The 20,025-nt window shown below is 39.7% G+C and overlaps 1 long non-coding RNA gene across 2 annotated transcripts; it reads left to right on the forward strand.

Annotated features, from left to right (window-relative positions):
* The first annotated feature begins 205 nt into the window (after nt 1-205).
* Nucleotides 206-18,133, forward strand: LOC128850434 (uncharacterized). Of its 2 annotated transcripts, none has more exons than XR_008447870.1 (5): nt 206-336; nt 6,075-6,226; nt 9,928-9,996; nt 11,428-11,552; nt 17,655-18,133. It is a non-coding gene; the product is annotated as an uncharacterized LOC128850434 (long non-coding RNA). The 2 variants fall into 2 exon arrangements; XR_008447871.1 differs by lacking the exon at nt 17,655-18,133 and adding an exon at nt 11,691-11,737.
* The last annotated feature ends 1,892 nt before the right edge of the window (nt 18,134-20,025 follow it).

Genomic DNA, 20,025 nt, shown 5'->3' on the forward strand with positions numbered 1-20,025 from the left:
TATGAATCATATCGGAAGCAATATGTTGGGAAACAGAAGTTGTTACACCACTGCCCTGTTTGCACAGAGACGTGTACAGAAGCACTCTGAGAAATCTCTATGTAAATTGGCCTCCTGGCCTAAAGTCCCACAAGACTGGGCACTGTCCCAAGCCCTGCCTCATTTCTGGGTACTTCCCTTCTGAAATCCATCCTCTGATGTTTGTTTATTTCTCAAGGTGAGCAGGAAAGTTTATTTCCCAAGATGAGCTCCCTCCAGGCTGTAGGGAGGAAGGGTCAGTTTCTCTGCCCAGGTCCACAGAATGCACACAGGAGGTGAGGACGCGGGTATGGAAAGGTGAGTATTAGAAGCCTAGATGAAAGGTGGGAAAAGTTTGTGGAGTATTAACCCTTTGGCTTTGGGACAGGCAGCCAAAGAAAGTCTGTTTGGGAGAAGTGGAAGTGTTCACCATTCCCTTGAGGGAGAAGGCATTGGAAGAGCTGGAGGACTCACAATGTACACCCTTTAGGATAATTTTCCAATATCAAGGATTCATTATTTGATATTTTATTTCAGCTCAGTGTAATCAATGTGAAGTGTAACTGTTACAACAAGAAATGCCCAAGAAGTACGAGAAAGTGAAAAAAAGAGGTGACAAATGGAAATGTTATTATTAATATAATGTGTTATTAATATACATTAGATGCATGAATAACCCTTAGAAAAATGATTATATAAGTAGTTTTGTGAAGTTCATTGTGATTTAAGTTCTAGCCTACACAGTATATACTCCTTTTTCTGTGTTAGCTAGTATTAAACGTAAAGTAGGATATCTAGTGGTGGGTAGAGAAGAAAAAAGTTAAAAATGGAAATGAAAATGTATAAAACATTTTGGTAGAAGAATAGGAGAACTTTTCTAAATGCAGTCTTAGAGCAAGAGTCCACTAAAGAGTATGTTAATCCATAAACAGGTAATGTTCAAACTGGTAAACAAACTGCTAAAATAAACAACTTTCATATGTTGTCACAGTTTAGCCCCAACCCAGCTAATTTCAGCAGCTAAAACTATGCAGTTGGACTCTAGATTCCCTTCCCTCACAAGCCCAGGGAAAGGAAAAGAAAGGAAAAAGACTTGCGGATTGAAAACTGAAACTATAGCTTTAATGAAACATTAATATAATAATGCAATAAAATGTATACAAATATATGAGATTGTACCCCCACCGCTTGATGAATCTATGTCACCACAAATACTGTAAAGCAGACACAAGGGAATGGATCTGAGGCTAGACAGGAGCTGAGCTCAGGAACTGGATTCAGGAACACATGTATCCAGAATCAGAAGCAACGGACGGATGAGGTCTTCACTGAACATTGGCAGTCACAGAAGACAATACCTTTGTGGTCTTTCAGTTTTATACCGCTCATGATGTATATGGGATGGGATATTCTGTTAGTCAGTTTACAGTCACCTGCCCTGTCTACCCCTCCTTGCAGGTGTGGCTGCTTTTCACCAGCTTCAGGATGGCCTTGGTCATTATAAGGATAAGTATAACCATTGGCCTTTCTGCATACCAATGCCCTGTGTTACCCCTTCTAGAGAGAAACTGTCTGAAAAACATGCAGTTTGTTTTCAGAAAATGAAATTACTTAGGCGAGACTGAGTTAGAGTCACAAAAGTGACTCTAATTTAGCTCAAACCAAAACACTGACTTAAGATAACCACAGTGCATATAAGAATCAGTGTTCTTATAGGCAGAGGAGGAGAATCTGACCTTTTTGCCTAAAGATATACTTTTCTTTAACAGTGGTTTTCTTTAAAATGGTTGAAATCACACCCATTCCATCAGTTTTTTATAAGCCTCAGAAATTAAGTTCACTAACCACCTCTAGTGGTTAGTAATTCTTTAGTAATATTTTTTAATTAGAAAAGCAAAATGTGGCAGAAAAAATGGTGGTGCTTTCCTTAAGATAGGATAAAACTTTCAGAAGGTATTATACCACATTGACACTGGAATGACACTGCAATGGGTTTACAGAATTGTTCTACATCTATTCTGTGAACTCCCTATTAGTATCCATTCAAAGTATAAATGAATACAAGCAGTTGGCCCCATTTCTTTCCTCTTCGTGTCTGTATAGCTACAATGGTCATTAGATACACTGAGAGTCTGCTGGTTTTGTATAAAACAGGATAATAAATATTGCTAGTGAGTATGGCAAATATAGGAATTCCCTCTTTTGTTTTTTCTAATTCTAATATTTCACTGACAATGTAGTGCTAAAGAGGGAACCAAAGGCCAGAGAAACCATGCAATAAAAACAATATCTAGGGATGTGAACGTTAATATTAAATATCACTTACACAAACTGTATATGCTCACCAAAAACAGAGCACAAAATTCTTCCCATCAATAATGTACATTAAGTGATGACTTCACATTTGGATGTAGAAATTCAACATCACCTTGAGGTGACGGGTCATTTCACTAAGTTCTGTGGCACAGAATAAGAATAAATTCTTGGTGCCACACTGTCAAACCTTGTTTGTAAGAAAAACTTCAGTCATTGGCTGTGAATAGAATATGAATACAAGGTCTGCTGCATGGGAGGCAGACACCTCTACATTAGGAGCTTCGAAGAGAATAACAAACTCTAAGCCAAAGGGAAAGCACATGGCTGGCAGCTGGCAGCATTACCTGTTGAGGTGAGGATCCTTCCAGGCAGTGCTGCTATGCAGCTATAAATGAGCTTCAAAATCATCTGTGTGAAGGGGGATAGAAACACTCACTGATGTCCTAGGTGGTTATGCTTTCTTTATCAGGACAAAAGTCTGCAGACCATCCCACAAAATCCCTCTTGTCTTTTTTCGTATTACCCTTCCCTGACACTGTTCCCTACAATCAAGTCTCTCCCCTTTTCCTTTCTCTCCTTTTTTTTTTCTGTTACTGAGCACAAATTTTTAAACCCATTGAAAAGTGTTGTTTCCAGATGCAAGCTCGAAGTGGCCCCTTAATAGCTTCCTGCTTCTTTCCAAGGGCCGAGCAGAGGAAGGCACACACACCTATGAGCCCACTGTCCATTGCTCACTGAAACCCTCCAGGATCTGCTGTCTTCCTGGCAGTAACTTTCCAACATCCCATTGCTTAACATGGTGAATTACCACCTTTTTAAGGTCCTTATTTTACCACTATTAGTTGTTCAGGGCCAGCACTTCCCCTGGTCCTTCTAATGAGCTGGTAGTAGTGCTGCTTTCACCACTTATTTCACCATATAATGTGAGGAAAATCTCATAGGTCAATAAATTGTGTCTTGAGCACCACAGGATGAAAAGGTAACAATTATTTCTGCTGACTAGGAAAACTTAAAAGCACAAATGACAGCATCTTCTGTGAAATACCTGGTAGGAGTCTTTGTAAGCCTACCAGCCTCCTCACTAAGCCAGGCAAAAGAGATTAATAAATCAAAACCAAACAATAGTTGCCTCCAGTGAGTTAAAAAGCAGAAAACTTCTTTTTTGATAAAAGTGATATTAACCATCAGCTGAAATTATGGCACACAGAAAGAAATCTGTATTTCAGTTTTCAAAATTTTAAATGCAAGAATAGGGGCTTTCCATTGCAGTTTCACACTTCTAGGCTTACTGATCAGAATGATTTCTATTTGTTCTCTACAAATATATAGATATAGAAAATATATTAATGAAATCAAAATATGTATATGAAGAGTTGGATGCATGTATATTCCAGCCGCCATGACTATCCAGAATTTCTATTGGACTGATCTATATCCATTCAATGCCAATTTCTGGTTGTGATCCAAGAAGTTTGAGGATGGTGCTAAAAATACCCAAATGAGGTTTGGAAAATTCCGGGCAATGCAAAGCAGTGAGTGGGTTTGGTGTCATGGAAGAAGGAGCTCAGTAACAGAAAAAATATAGCAAAGTCGTATCTGTATTATGAAATCTGGATTTAAATAATCTAGGTTATATGGAAAAAGAATGGTTCAGAAGAAGTTTAAAGCCAGGGCTCCAGTTCAATATTACTAAGTAATGTTTGCTCTCACTTTACCCTAAGACTAGACAGAAATTTTAACAACATATTTTTCTTCATTTAGCAATACATCTGACTAGAGAGCAGACCAACCCCGATGGCAGCAGCAGATTCTGTCACATGGCATGTGCTAGAAGGCCACTGGGTTCAGATGTGTTGATCCCATCTAGATGCACTTATCCCCTTTGCAGTTATTAAGTAAAGAGTAGTGATGAGATGCCTAATTATGCATGTGTGCATGCTTGTGGGTGCAGGCAGGAGAGTGGCAGGTCTGGCAATACAGCTCAGTTAGACTCAGTGAAACTGCCTTGCAGACCCTTCCTAACTTCACATTAGTAACTTTTATGTGCCTGGGAATGTCCTCTGGCTACTGGATTGTAAACCGCTGAACAGTTCAGGGACAATTCCACAACTAAATTAAAGACAGACAGGTCAACCTACACAACCCACAGTAAAAGTGACAGTGTTTGCTGTCTATGCAGAGATAGGTTTCACGGCCCTGCTATGCCACTGACTAATGTTATCTTTTTTAGACAGAGGCTAACAGTGAACACTTTGACAAGCTGAATGCAAAAAAAGTGACCTTAAAAAGAGGACTTTGTTCAAAACTGGATTTCTTTCACTAGATTTCAAGAGAAACAACAGCTATGAACTGTTATAGTAATTCACTAGTAGCTAATTTATGAAGGTTTCCAAACCCTTATGATTATCTGTATGAGTGATGGAACACTATCGTGCAAGCAGCAAAGCATCCTGAGCTTGCTCCAGCAAAGCTATTAAGAATGTGATTTGTATTAAGCATGCAAGAAAACACAGTAAGATCAACATATCTGAATTAAGCATGTATTTAAATGCTTTACTGGACTAGTCTCAGAGTGTGCTGCAATTTGCAGGACAGACTTTTATGGGAATTTAAATGCTTATGTCTGAAAGCAACAGTCTGTGATGGAGAGCTATCTGAAACTGCAGTACATTCCCAGAAATCTTAAGCTACCTTTCTATGTTACATTTAATGAAAAGAAAAAAAAAAAATCTTATCAATTAGCAGAACTGCAACCAATTATCTGCAGATGGAAACTGGCGCGTGGCAGTCTCCTATTCACCTGCCCTATCCACCTCTGAACTAGAGTACCAAATAAAGAAATTAAATCCAACACACAGCAGGCTTTCATTTTAGAAAGCCTTGGCATTATTCATGCACCACACCTAGATTTCCTCTGCTCTAATTGCTTTATTGCTAGCCAGGAATCTAAATCCCACTTCAGGAAGATGAAGAATACAGTAAACAATAAGAGAAATGATAAAAGAATTATACTGTCCCATCTTGCTTATGTTGCAAAGGAAGAGGATTGCAGCTGTTCAACCCTTCCCTCTCTCTACCAGCAACCATGATGAGAGAATTGTCAAGTCCATTTTGGGTTTTTTTTTCCTCTTTCTTTTTTTAATCATCTTAACATGACATCAGCAAATGTCCTACATTTCTAAAGGATTTTCACAACCTGTAGCAACTCACTCCCAGTAAGGCTGGTAGACCATGTGTTTCCAAGCACCAGAACTCAAGCTGCCTTCTCCATTAAAACCATAAACCCCTCTGAAGCCAGCGATGTTGAGCATGTGCTAAGTAAGTGAAGAACTGAGCCTACTACATACATGCCAAAGAATGAGTGACTGCAGGAGGCAAGATAAAACTGCAGCTGGAAAAGAAAAGCAAACATATTGTAGGTGGGAAAACTGTGATGAGTGCAAGGTCCTAGCCAGCTGCCCCCTTCTTCCTGACTCGGGAAAGAAAATAGTGTTGAAGTCCTAAGGTCACATACAGAGGAGAAGAGAGGGCAAGAGCCAGACCTGGAGCTGAAGCATTTCCACACTTCAAGGGGTGTTGTGGCAAAAAAATAACTGACGGGTGATTGGGAGGGGAAATAAAGTGCCTTTAAGGGAAATTAATGAATCAAAGCAGGCAAATCCCTCCCTAATGTTATAATATTTCACAAGCTTTAGTCCATACAACATGAAGTGCAAACTCTTATTTGTTCTTTGTTCAAGACACCTGCAGCAACATTCCCCTTATTTAGTACAACACTTGCTATGAAGCTCTAGTTCAGTTATTCTACACATGAAATGTCTTTTTCATCATGAAGACTTCTGCGTCTGGACATCTGGCTGCAATCTTATGCTCTGTGAACGCAAGGAGTACAGTGAGTACTGCTCATTCTTATAATATGTGGGCAAAGCTCTTACTTGCGTAAATCAGTGCAACTCCTCTCCAGTGAGAGGAAGAGACCTGACTTGCACAGGCAGAGTATATGTTCACAAGGAATAATGAATCTTTTTCAACAAGTATGTTCCATGGCAGAGGAATAAACTGTATTTATTTTTTCTGTAATGGGACAGAAGCCCTTCCTAAACGTTGCCTTCCTCTGTTTGCGTTTCTTACTTCACCAGCTGTCCTTAAAGTGTGTGATGCTTTGAAAATTTTCCCGCTATGATTCTTTGATTTCTCCCAGGCCTCTGACACCTTGGTGAAAGAAGGCATGGAAACTGAGATGAAGCTGTATCTCTTCTGTCTTTTTCTACTCAAAAATTTAAATATAAAAGCTGTTACAGAGCCACAGAAATGAGGAAATAAGGAGTATTGACTAGTAGGATGATCTTGTTCCTCTGATTCTCCCTCCTGGACAAATCAGAGAACCTCTTGCAACTCCTCCCATTTAATGCAGAGCAGAAAGTCTGTCTGCATCAGATGAGGTGTTCAGGGATCAAAATATATAATCCAGGCAGATTGGTCGTTATGAATGGGCACCAACGCAGCCAACTGAAACAGCAGGCCTGAACTGCTGGGTGGCTTTTGTTGATACTTGAAGCCAAATACAGAAGGAGAAATGAAGCAGAAGTTACAGAATGCCTTAGTGGTGGGAAAAATCATAGCAGTGCCCAGAGGAAAATGGGAGGAAACTGGCTGCATGGTGCACATGTAGGAAAAGATTTCCCAGTGGGGAAAATACATTTGTATCAAGCGCCAAAGTTTCATATTGTGCAAAGAAATTTTAAGATACTGCAAGACAGTCTCAGATTTGCTGGCTGTGCCCTGCTGACAATCATTTCCCTGCACCATGAAACAAGGAGATATGTTGGATGCCTGCATTAATTGTGTATGAACTAACCCCTGCCAGTGTGCCTAGGAATAATGTTGCTTTCTCTTTCACCCTCTTCATTCCCCTATAATTACTGTGAGGTATGACACAAGTGGCTTCCACAGACAGGCAACAAAGGAAGATGATATCAGTTCTTTGATTGTTTAATTGTCCCTAGAAGAGCTGAGTTTTCCACCTTCTGGTCATACATATACATTGATACTATGTATGCACAGATACACAGTTATAATCACTACCATGTTGTTACTCTGGACTATATTCTAATCAGGAATCTGAAAGGTTTTTACAATGCATCAGACAAAACTGTTCTCGTTAAGGGATTCAGTACATAGGTGATAAGACAGAAAGGATTTCAAGGTGTCATCTATTGTATACAGCTGCCTCAAGGAAAACCCAATTATTTCCGTTATTCCTGATAGCCTGAAGAGTTTTCAAATATTTCCAGTGCATAGAAACAGTTTGACTCCCAGTCCAGTCAGTCCCTAGATCCACTCTCTGTCCTTTCTATGATAGTGTCCTTTCTCATGCTGAACCCGTTTTCCTTCCTCCTACTTCTTCTTAGCCTCTATAGTAGAAAGGACTGAATAATTCCTCTTCTCTTTGTGGCAAATTTTTGTACATTAGAGTACTGCTCTATTCCTGCTTTACCATCCATCTTGCAGAATAAATACCTTTTGTTTTGTTGCTCCTTATAATCAAGCCACATTTTCCAGTTTGTTCTCATTGACCTCCTCCAATCTGTTTCCAATTATCAACATCCTTTTCTAGACCCTTCTAACAATATGACAAAGACAAGATAAAGATGAACTTTTTTTTTTTGAAATTGAAGCATGAGAGTCAATTTTATCTTTTACCTTAAGTAGCTAGGACACCTGATTTTCTCCTTTGAACTTTACTACTGATGTATTTTACTCTGAAGCAAATTGCTTCACCATTGGGCATCTACAGGCTAAATGTATGTCTTGCTTATCTAGACATTTAAATTTCCTGGAGAGGAGATTTGTGCCTGCAGAGTGCCTTTCAGATCTTGGCTTAAGCATTTCAAAAATCATTTCTAAAAAGAATTGGACATGATACTGGTTTACCTCCTTGTTTTTCCAGCTGTCCCAGAAACGAATATACAGGCCAGAATCTTCAATACTGTGCCTCTTACATCAGCGTAAATCATTCTTATGCATAAATAATGTTATTTTCGGGCTCTGGTAAAATCTCTTTGTTTTTGTTTTCTCAACTGAGATCTCTGTCTTCAAATTAAGGCAGAAGAAAATATACAGGCAGATAGCCTTAAGCTGTTCCATTAGCCATTCATTTTCTAGGGGTATAGCTATAGGCTGAATTTTTATGTTTTCCTTTGAGAACTTTATTTATGTTTACACTCATGTCCTAGACCAGAGTGCACAGACAGGCTACTACACAAGTCTGTTATCTACAAACATTGTGCTGCTCTGAGGTGGGAATAAACAACGGTGTCACTCTCCCCAAACCCTGTTTTCTTCTTTTTCCTTTCCCAGTGCTCAGTAGCACAGTTCTCCCCTCCGCACCAATAAATCCTCTGCTCCTCTCCCCTCAGAACTCCCCAAGCCTACTTACATTTAGATCTGCTCTTTTCTTATTCCTGAGAGTTGATACAGCCAGCAGTGCATCCAGACTCTGCTGGATTTCTAGGCTGATACATCCCCACTTAGACTGTATCATGTGAAGGGACCAGCTGAAACAGTCACAAATACTTAAAGAATTAGTCTCAAAGCTGAATACCTGTGTTATATCTGTATCATTTTTTCAATGTTTTTGTGGACAGGTAAAACTTTTTAATTCCTATTGGGTGCTAAGTCAAGGGAGTTGAGCTTCTCTTTCACGCTGTTGAATCCAATAAAGGAGACACAAAGAAACAAATTAAAAATTGTAAGGTTTGTAAGTAGCTACTGGAAATTTATTTGCTATCCCCAAAACCAAAGATGACATTTCAAAATGAAATCTAGCTGTGTTTTGACATACTTCACTATACTATGAAGACATACTTCACTATTGTCTCACTGAATGGACACCAAACAGACAGTCTCTTGTGTTTGGGTGCAATATACATACAATTAGAGTGTAATTTATGTCTGCAGAGGACTGGAATGAGATCTATGTATTTAGTAGACTTGACCAAACTTGGACATTGCAAACTTTTCTTGTACTATGCAGCTAAATTTCACTTATCTCAAACAGTCAATAGCATTATTAAAGAACAGCTTATTTACAAAAGACCCAATCCTTTCCTCATTTCCTTCCAGACTGATATTACTTGGCATCATATGCAAATCCCTAGTGGTCCTAAGCCATAGCACAAAACCAGGAGAACAGCTAAATATTGAGAGAAAGTAACTGTGCATAGGGTGCTTATTTTCTTGCAAGGCTCCACATTCTTTCACCATATCTCTTCCTAGCAGTATGCATTAAATATCATACGGGGTGGGTTAAAAGATGTGTAATCACCTGGAAAAATATAGTACCATTTACTCCTTTTCATTTTCTCATTTCTCATTTTCAGAAACAAATCTGGGTTGTGACAAGACAAGGACCTGAATGGATCTAGGCCTACAGCAGCAACAAAGCAGGGATGAGCCCTTACATCTGCTGAGTCCACACATGGAGTTGTACTTCCATTCTTCCACTTTTCCATTTAGAGTCAGAGAGGTTTCACCAGGAAAGAATCCTGGAAAACTCTGTCTTTTATCTTTTTTTTTTTTTTTTTTTTTCAGGACTGTACGGGGACAGCAAAGGGAAAATTCTGGAGAAACAGTGTGAGCCAATGGTCAGCTTTGCACAAAGTATGTGTAATTCTTTCCTTCTACTATTCACATACAGTAATTCCCCAGCCACAGGGTTACATTCTCCCACATCATCATGAGGGGAATGACTGCAACAGATTTCAACAGTCTAGTAGCCAACGGAGCAACCGACAGTACGGGGGAAAATGTAAGCTGAGAAGACAGACTAGCCAAGTAATGGGAAAAAAAAGAAAAAAACAAGCTGTGAGATATATTACTGGAATCTAGACAAGAAAAATGTCTGTTCTGGCACCACTATAGCCAAACAACAATAACAGGTTATGACCCATGCTGTACTTGGGGAATTAGGCACACAGTCTTTGCATTCATCCTTCTCACAGGGGTATGAGGTAAGGCCACGCCGTGCTGGTTCACAACCTTCTGTAACTCATCATGTTATGAAATAGAAATTGGCAGACAGAGAGGGAGAAAAGAGGAAAGGAACAGAAACTTTGGCAAGGGTGTTCCCATCCATCCCTCTCATGCCCTGATAAAATTCTTCAGTCACACACTTGGACATTCCTAATCTATTTTGTTATGTAGAGAGTGTACTGTATTGTTTACATGTCATGTTTCATTGAAGCTGGTGAGGCAGGGATTGGAATATTTGAAATTTTGGACAGCTGTTTTGCAACATTTGTTGTTTGAAGAGGGGAAAACACTGTTTTCAGTTACCTCTGCATTGCCATGTTAGATTCTAGCCTATTTAAATCCTTTTTCTTCTCTGTTATCTGACAATATGTACAAATTTCTTTCTTTCTATTGTTAAAATGTGCATTTATGTTCATATACAGAGAAAACATGTTGATATTTTAGAACCCTCTCTGGAAGTTTTACAATCACCCTCTTTGTTTTCCCCAAATTAATCTAGCTGTCACTTTTTCCCCCCTGTCTCCCAGCAAGGAAATCAGTTGCTGGACCAATTCTCATTAAACCTAAACCTACATTACTAATTTATAGTACAGGTAATTGACCACAGAGCCCAGGTTTTAGAGTGTGTTCCATTTTCTTTTGCGTAGTCTATAATGTATCTCTGCACAATTAGAAGGAGACAAAGTAGAAGTTTACATTCAACTCAAACCACCCCAAACCATGTCATTTTTAAGTAGAATACAGACATTATCTAAGCCCTCTGCAAAGGATTTTTGAACTCACCTGTAAATGAGAATTTAACCTTGGAGGAAATCCAAGGTACTGAGGTATTATACCCTTAAACCATAGTATGGACAAGACGACTCACACGAAAATATATGGTAGCAATTTCACTATCAGGTGAAGATTTTTCCATATGTGTTTCTAATAATCTTAAGTCTGATCTCTGGTCTTCCCTCTCCTCACATACACACATATGCATAAGCGTCTTTTTGAGAGTGTTGCTCATTTAGTAAGGATGGCTAATTTATTTTTCTCTCTGTTTTAACTTTTTCCTAGAATTCACAGATTTTTTTAAGCTCCTCTAATGCCACACATATTCTGGAACGTGCAGCTGGTATCAAGAGGTGTAACCTTCCATGAAACAGGCATCAGGAGCAAAACAAGAATGATGTCCCCTACAGGTGAGAAAATTATTTCCTTAACATGGAAGACACTGGAGATACTTGGTCCACACTCATGCTGCTTCTGCTCCTCTGACATCACAAAGCCCAGGGAACCAGAAACAACTACTTAGTAATGAGAACTTTCTCTCTTAATAGGTCCAAAAGACCAGCATTGAATACTTCCCATCTGAATGCCTATAGGTAAACACACCTAAGGTGACCTTACTGTCTATTTAAGTAGCACTGCTACCTTACTGCCATGCTGGGGAAATCATATATCTGATCACCGTCCAGACTTCAAACTCAGGACAGATTGCAATACTTTCCTCCCCCCCGTGCTGACCTGTATCCTACTTTACACTTTATTTCACCAAAACTGCAAGAGTTCATCACTAAAGATCAATGCATTTCTAGGGATTAGTTATGTTTAAATAGATCCTTATCCACTTACATCCTCATGCATAGCAAGTTGGCTTTGACCCAATAAACCTAGAAAATCTCAAGTGTTTTAATTCCTTCATCAGAATTTGACAAAGGGCTGGATGAAAGGCTATGTGTGTATAAGTACTGTTACAGAAATAGTCGCTCCAGCTTAGACTGTTCTTAATATTTACCTATATTTCTTGTTTCTTGGTGCATGTTACAACATCATGGTGTCTCTATCCACACTCATATGAAGACCAGGTTAGCTATAGTGCCATCCTCATGTGAGTCTGCTTTACTGGTAAAGTTCTCTGGCTCTTCACTTGTCTCATGCCTGTGAAATACTCAAATTGCAAAAGAAGTATGTGACAACCAAGCCTGTGCTTTACTGTTGAGTAATCACAAAGATTATTGCTGAGGTACGCCACTGCTCTGACAACTTTGTTCAGGTGGTCCCCAGGGCATGTGGGTAAGGAATGTCCTTGTTTTCCTTTTTCTTCTCCATCTCTCCTCTGTTGTGATTTGGTAGATGTTTCACACAAAACTGATCTTGGGTTGCTGAAGGAAGCTTGATCATATCTACAAATTGGCCTAAAACTTCAACTGTCAAAGTGCATTTCTGTGAATGGTTCAATGCTTATCACTATGCATATCTAATTAGTAATAAGTTGGGATTTTTTTTCCATAAATTCTAGCTAGAAAGTTCTCCCAACTGAAAACATATGTTGTCAGAGTTGCCATCTATCTTTATGCTGTGAATCCTTTGACTCCTCTGAGAAACAGGGCAACTTCTGTGAATTCTCTTATTTAGCAAATTGTCTTTATTCAACGCAGTTAATAAAGATCAAGAAGACTTCAGCTTAGTTTAAAAGCTATTCCATTGGCAGCAGAAACTGAGGAATCTGATTTTCCAGTTTTTACACTTCTCTGAAGTTCCTTCACTCCTGGCACCTCACATGCCTTCCTTTGCAGAGGTGGGGACAACCTGCACCTTTGCTGAATTGGAGCACTGTATCTAATGCGTGGCTGTTCTCTGCACGTGTGCTTGGTGCCAGCCCCAGTGGCTGCCAAATGCTTTTTAGCTGCCAGCCCATCTCACTGAGCCATCTATCTCTTCAGCCAGCTGCCAATTTCTCTAAAGCTGTTTGCCTCCACCTCCGCTCTTAAGGCTGGCTGAAATTGGCCTCCAAGCTCAAATATTTTTTGTCTGCCTTTACCCTTTCGTCACAGACAGACAATGCAGTTGCAGAAGTCTTATTTCCTTTGGGATTGAAACTAAAAAAGAAGCTCTGTGCTTGTAGATACATAACCCTAAAGGGATGTAAGCAAGCCACCATTAGAGGCAAACTCGGTAGCATTTGATGGCAGTGAAGCTAGTGGAATTCTAAATATGTTAGCCACTTTCAAATATTTCCCAGTCATATTCTTACATGTTGTAGATCCAGAGAGCTCTGTTAGTTTTAATGAAGCTGTGCTATCTACAATAACTGCTGGTCTAAATATTATAATTTAGCAACAACCCTTTTCCCTGATTTTTAAAATTTGCGATGCAAGAATACTCACCAAGGCAAGTTTTCTGAAAATGTTTGAAGGTCTTAAAAAAGGGTTAAATTTTCCAGTCAAATTCTAAAGCTTTTCCATATGGAAGGCAAGCTGTTAAATATCAAATCATAAAACAGTGTCAACTTTGTTTTCAGAGCTTTTTCTCTCTAAGAAAAAGTACAATGCCAAGTCACAGCCCAACAGACTTCATTTTGTTTAGACTATTTTTTTTTTCCTGTGCCATACAATCCGGTCAGTGAAATGTGCCCTAGCAAATGCTTTGTATTCTCTTTAACTCATGTTGCCACAGAACTGCACTAAGTGATATCAACAGAAACTGTAAGGTGAACCATCATTTCTGACACTTGATCTTATTTAACTCAGTGTGATAGGACTAGCCAGTGCTCGCAACAGCTAAACCCTCCACAATACCTACCAACAAGACAAGGATTGGACAGCACTGCTCTTTTTAACTATAGCTGGATTCTTCAGTTCTTCTGAACAACAATTTTTTTCAGTGCATTGTGTTGGGCATCGAGGTTTCTGCATGGGATTAGGTTGAGCAAGATGGAAATGGGCTCTGTAGAGTGGAGCCATTGTCTTGTGCCATCAGCTTGTGGGCAGATAATGGGGTCCCCGAAAGGGATGCATGAACATCATTTTTTGTCACATTTGGATGCTAGGTAGTAATCTGGAGCATCATTCTCATGAATTACATGTAGACATACCACAGTAATGTTCTTGCATTTATATACGCAAACCCCCTTATAAAACTTGGGCCACTACAGAGCTGATCCAGTAAAAATCAGAGCCCAGTACAAAAATAGTCAGACTACTTCAAACATCAATATTTAAAGACCATTCTTTCTCAATTTTCGTATTTGTTATATTTTATTCCTTGAACTTTATCACATATCTTTTAGATACACAGTATATTATTGATTAAGATTTAGCAGCAGTTAATGGCAACTATATTTTCTCCCTGAAAACTGGGGGTTTGTTTAGTTAGTATTTAAAAAAAAATGAAGAAAATTTTACAGACGTATTGCCAAAACCAAGTATCTCAAACTTTTACCAGTGAAATATACCATTTTTGAAAATTCATAAAAGTTTTTAGATCATAGAATCATAGAATCACCAGGTTGGAAAGGACCCACTGGATCATCGAGTCCAACCATTCCTAACACTCCCTTAAACCATGTCCCTAAGCACTTCATCAACCCGTTCCTTAAACACCTCCAGGGAAGGTGAGTCGATCACCTCCCTGGGCAGCCTGTTCCAGTGCCCAATGACTCTTTCCATGAAAAATTCTTTCCTGATGTCCAGCCTGAACGTCCCCTGGCAGAGCTTGAGGCCATTCCCCCTTGTTCTGTCCCCTGTCACATGGGAGAAGAGGCCAGCTCCCTCCTCTCCACAACCTCCTTTCAGGTAGTTGTAGAGAGTAATAAGGTCTCTCCTCAGCCTCCTGTTCTCCAGGTTTAACAACCCCAGCTCTCTCAGCCGCTCCTCATAAGACTTGTTCTCCAGCCCTTTCACCAGCTTTGTTGCTCTTCTCTGGACACACTCCAGAGCCTCAACATCCTTCTTGTGGTGAGGGGCCCAGAACTGAACACAGTACTCAAGGTGTGGTCTCACCAGTGCCGAGTACAGAGGGAGGATAACCTCCCTGGACCTGCTGGTCACACCATTTCTGATACAAGCCAAGACACCATTGGCCTTCTTGGCCACCTGGGCACACTGCTGGCTCATGTTCAGTCGACTGTCAGCCATTACCCCCAGGTCCTTCTCTTCTGTACAGCTCTCCAGCCACTCTTCCCCCAGACTGTAGCACTGCGTAGGGTTGTTATGCCCCAAGTGCAGGACCCGGCATTTGGCCTTGTTGAATCTCATGCCATTGGCCTCGGCCCAGCGGTCCAGCCTGTTCAGATCCCTTTGAAGAGCCGCCCTACCCTCCAGCAGATCCACACTTCCACCTAGATCTCTGACCTCAAAAAAAAAATGTAAAGAAAAGAAAAGGTCTCAAAATTAGACTACATGGGATTATTTGACATTACCTGAATTGAGTAGTTATTTGGCTGGCAGATAAATTTCTACTCTGTCCCTAGGATAGGAAATATTTTATATAGATTTCACTGTTGAGGATTTAGTCAGGAAAAAGAAAGGTAAAATCTTCGGAAAGCAAAGCAGAATTAAATTTTTATGTTACTAATCTCTGACTCACTTTTTTATTTTTTTCTAGCAAGAAAGTGACTGCAAATATCTATTCCTATAAAAGTAAACAAACTGCTATTCAAGTATACAATATCAGGCATAAACAAGGACACCAGTGATAAATGACTCCTGGACACAATCTCTTGTCACAGAAACACGAGTGTGTAAAATCCAGCCTTCAGTTGGATTCATTATGGCGATCTAGCGCATTTCCTCATACTCTGAACAAGTGGACAAAAGCAGTAACAAAAAATCTTCAGTCTTCGCTTTTTAAACATGAAAGCAATATGTATGTACATGAGTGTCTTCTATCTTACAAGCTCAAGCTGGAGAACATGGCTGGAGTCTGATGGTTCAGAAAGCAAATAAAAGCACTCAAAACATGTTATCATTATAAACTTCATGATTTTAAGCCAGTTTTAGATTTGTGCCAGGCCTGAATCCTGCTGAGGCTGGCCAAACTACTGAAAAAGGCAGTAGTGTAACTGAGGAGAAATGAGGCAGACAAGGTTAAGGTTTACTGACTTCTAGTTTAAGTAAAAACAACTTTGTCCACTGCATCTTTCATTCTTGAGATACCCACCAAGTGGGTTTACCTTCATTTATAAGTAGATATACCTCCTGCCACAGTTTAAAAAAAAAAATTACAATAAGATATGTGTTATTAAATTTCTAATGTTTCTAAAGTTTCTTCTTGCCCTATTATACATGATTATATCTTTTCAGTAGTGTAAGATTCACAAGTTTCCAAGCTCTTCTCCACATACTCTCTAATGAGAACAGGGTTCACTACTCATCATGAATAATACCTATTGCAAAGCAAACCTTTGCCTTTCCTGATTTTTTTTTTAACTAGCACCAGTTAGCCTAATTATACAGTATTATCAATTTCCACAACAAAATCCAGAAATCAACAGATGCCTTGTATGCTGGTGGGATGTGCTATCGCCTACTTTCCTCTATGACAAGCAGGTTTTTTTAGGGTCTAGTGCAGCTCTCCGTTTCCTTCTAGGTGCTCTCAGCATTTAACAGAAATCAGTAAGGAAGTGGACAAGGGGTTGTGGTTTTGGGACATCTACAGGATTAATTGTCGAAATAGCGGCGGGGGGGGGGGCTAGAGGGCAGAAGCAATTTTCATCACACTTCATTTGAGTGCTATAACTTGCGTGATTAAGTGGACTCTTCGGAGTGACAGCCCATGAGCTAAGTTAAAATGGTGTATTTCATTGAACAGACAGGCTACATTTCCTGTCACCCACTGAAAGATGCCTACAGCTGCCAACTTTTAAAGGGAATTAAAAAATCCTAACCCTAAAGCAAACAAAAATCCCCTAATCACCTACCATCTTTGTCTGCTTTTCTGTCATATGCTAACTTTTTAATGAGGCAGATTTTTCTGTCAGTTACTTTCCCTCCCCAGTTGTGAGCTGTGGTTCTGGGGGTCCACGAACTCGATTAGAAAGTGATATCATTTTCTAGGGCCTGGTGTTCTCCCTCAAGCTCTGATGCAAAACAACTAAAGCCCTTCTGCTTTACATCTGACCTTGACAAGGGTGTTTCTCATTTCCTCCCACTTTTCCCCTCCTAATCCTTCCTGCAAACATGTGCCTTCAGAATAAATTGGTTCCAGTGTTTTTAATTGGCATCTTCCTAGTGTTTTTGCCTGTGGGTGAATTTTACATGTGTAAGGTCCTCTTAAAGGGATAGGAAACATAATTTCTTCTTTGACAATGTACAAGCTGTGATCTTTCCTGCCGTTGCTATTCCCTATCATCCTTGTTGCCTGGAGTGCAACTGCTTTGCCTGCTAGAATGGTGTGGTTTGATGAATGCCATACTTGAAATCAGCAAATCAGACTTCCTCAATGTGCTGCAAAAAAGCAGGGGCAAGAACATCATTCTGTTTATGCAGGTATTTAACAAAGACTCTTTTTCCCCTTCCTAGGTGGGTCATCTTGACTTCGAAGTGAGATATGAATGAACATTTATTCATAGAAGTCTCTCGTTTATATCTCAGATTAGGTAAATGACATAAGAAAATGGACACAGCTACAAGGAGAATTCAGGTTGTTGTAACAATCACACCAATCAGACTTTGGACTGGGATAATGTCCTTGCTGTCTACGGTAGTGCCGTATTGGGATCCATTCTGAAAACATAAATATCTTCCAAGTCTAGCAGTCTACTGCTTAAAAGTTAAAGCAACATCATTGCCTGACCCCTTTCCCTCTTATTAATCAAGCTAATTTCACACAATGACTGAAAGCAGAAAATAATACACCTGTCTTGCCAGATAAAACTAGTCCCAAATTTCAGAATTGCAGTGGTCTTCAATAAAAGTTGGAGTACTTCTTGCTTCCTTTTCCTTTTATCTATATGAATGCCATAAAACAACTAGTTCTGAAGTCTCTGCAGAACTGACTTACTTACAAAAAACTATCTCAAAATGGAAATGTATTAATTTTTCAAATAATAACTGTATGTTCACTTCCTGATTCTCTTGAAACTGCCATCTGTATGAGACCCTTACCAATAAATGTCACTTGTCAGTAATGTACAATGTTAAATGTCACATTAGCATTCCTTATGCGGCTGACCGCCTGCTGTTACAGGCAGCCTGCAGTGGGGAACAGAGCACAAGTGAAAAACCACTTGAGCAATGAAGATATTGAATGGTTCATAGAAGTTCACTTATGGCTTGAGAAGAAAAGGGAGACACGTGCGATTATAGCCCAAATGCAGTAGATAGAGAGGCACATTTTAGCACCAAGTCCACAGATGCTGACTAGGAATACCAACAGTTCAGCAAGACCAACGAGGAGGAAGAAAACATCACTTTATGAAAAGATCAAGGAAACATTTCCAGTCACTCTCCCTTAAAATTTTTCCTTCAAAATGTCTCGATCAGACTTGCTTTCATTTGTAAACTGTTTGTCACAGAAAGTGTTCAATCATGGCAGAGGGGGAAAAAGCTCTTCTTTCAATAGAGATATTTTTTTCCTGAGAAAAACATGGAAAGCAAGCATCGCAATGCTTCATGATTTGTTCACTTGAGCTGAAGACACAATCTGGGGGTGAAAGCGAAAACAGGTCCAGCCCTCTATCAGGAAATCCTATGGCATTATGAAAGGATAAAAAACCTGACAGAATTCCACAGGCTAGTTTAATAACAGGCTATTAGAAAGGATTCTTTAGACTGGCTTAATAACTGGTTTCCTAAGACTGTCGAAATTCCATTCTGTTGCAGTAATTGCCATACATAGAAGAAATCTTTATTCCTACGCAGTCTTATCAATTTCAGTGTTTTCTTGTCCTTTATTAAAAGAAAACTAAATGAAAACAATACAGAAAAACTGCTCAGAGAAAACAGCAGTTTCTAATAATTCCTGTTCCTTGTACCTCACCATATCACACAGAGAGGAAAGTAGCTTTCAGACAAATATGCCACACTGAAGAGCCAGCATGTGGTTTTAAGATACTCAGAGACTAGGTTTTTAGGGGTATGGGATTACCATGGTGTGGGCTGAGTAGGGAAGAGTGGGGTTGTTTTCCATTAAATCTGGCATAACAACATGCAAAATGTGGGACTGGACCAAAATTTCAGAGAATCCAACATTTTTCTGCTGCCTGCCCAGATTCTGATAATGCACTGAGCTCTGTGTTTCAAGGGTCATACAAATGAGCAAAGGTTTTGGGATGCAGTCTGCGTGTCTCAGTCCCTGAGATGTCAAATATTCATGTTCAGTACAGGCTACTCTAGATAGGGACTGACTACCACAGAGCTTTGACCTCTTTACAGCTCAGGAAGGTACTTCTGTCTGCTGTTAGCAACCAGTCTTCCAGAAAAGGTGAACATCTACATGTCCACTTTATCCACTTGACAAAATCAGGCCTGTATTTCAGCCCAGCTGTCAAAGGATCTGCCTTCAGGACACCATGGCCTCTGAACAGTGCCATCTGCCTCTCTAGTGTCACCATACAAAGACTAAGGGTTTTGCTCAGTGAACTAACAGAATCAATCCAAAGGCTGCATGTCTGTAAACATGCGATCGGAGTCAACCATGGGCTGAGCTGAGAAAAAAACGAAAATAAAAGAACCTGAATTAGACAGCTGGAAAAACTGACTCAGTGATTGGGTCTTCACCATGGTCTCGTATGTGCTTCTCTTTCCTGCATAATTTTTTTTCTACTGCAGTGAGCCAACACCAACTATGAATGTCAAGGCTGTCATAATTAGATTTAGGCATATCTCTGTCCATTGACATGTTCATAAAGCAAAGCCAGAATGAAACAGCTGCAGCAATTCTCAGACTTGA

The sequence above is a fragment of the Cuculus canorus genome, chromosome Z (assembly GCF_017976375.1).
Source record: "Cuculus canorus isolate bCucCan1 chromosome Z, bCucCan1.pri, whole genome shotgun sequence".
Classification (NCBI taxonomy): Eukaryota; Metazoa; Chordata; class Aves; order Cuculiformes; family Cuculidae; genus Cuculus; species Cuculus canorus.